Here is an 898-nt window from a genome sequence, read left to right on the forward strand (position 1 = left end):
ACTTCCCACTCGCCGTCCACCACCAGTAGTAGCCATGACCCCACGCGGCCTGGTAAGGAGCTACCCATATCTAAAGTTGAAGCGTTGGCTGCAGCTCCTTGAGCAGATCCAGGAAAGGCGCGAAGCACGAATCGTCGTGGGACTACCTCCAGCGTGGTGGATCTGGAGGAGGACTTGGAGGAGGTGGAGGTGGAGGAGGACGGGGACGACGCAGAGCATGAGGAGGAGCTGGACGAGGAGTGGGAGGAGGATGGGGAGGACGTGGGGGACGCTGGGGACATGGATCTGCAGGCGGAGTAGCAAGCAATCGTCGATTCCCTCCGGTCAGAATCGGCAGAGGCCAAGCGTTGTCGTTTGCAAGAGGCGGAGGCAGGCAGATCTCGATGAGATGCTCGTGTATATGGATGAGTAGGGGCCGGAGCCATACTACGTGTCCATCCACCTGGCGCCTAGCACCGACGTCGTGGACATCTCCGACGATGAAGTGTAGAGGCTGGCGCGATGGTAATACGTATGATTTGTTTCACATGGTTTGTATGGATCTAGGGGATGAACTCTGAGGTACTCAAATGCATGGCACCAAGTGTGAGGTGTGATTGATCAGTTCCTGCAGACGCGCCCGGTCACGTCCACGGGCATTTGAGGGGCCGAATTTGCCAAGTCTAGATGTAGATGCCCTTAGAGGCCTAACAAAAAACCATCACTTTTATGGTAATTTTTTTGCAAAGAATCACCACTTCCCATTAGTGACTGATTCATTCGATGACGCGTTTATGACTGGGCAGGCCCACCTGTTGGCACAATAGTCAACTCCATTACGTCTGACCAGCACAATGGGCATTATGACATGAGGGACCCACATGCCAGTGTCAATAAAAAATCACAAATCTCATTCTCT

Source organism: Triticum dicoccoides, chromosome 7A, assembly GCF_002162155.2.
Source record: "Triticum dicoccoides isolate Atlit2015 ecotype Zavitan chromosome 7A, WEW_v2.0, whole genome shotgun sequence".
NCBI classification, from domain to species: Eukaryota; Viridiplantae; Streptophyta; class Magnoliopsida; order Poales; family Poaceae; genus Triticum; species Triticum dicoccoides.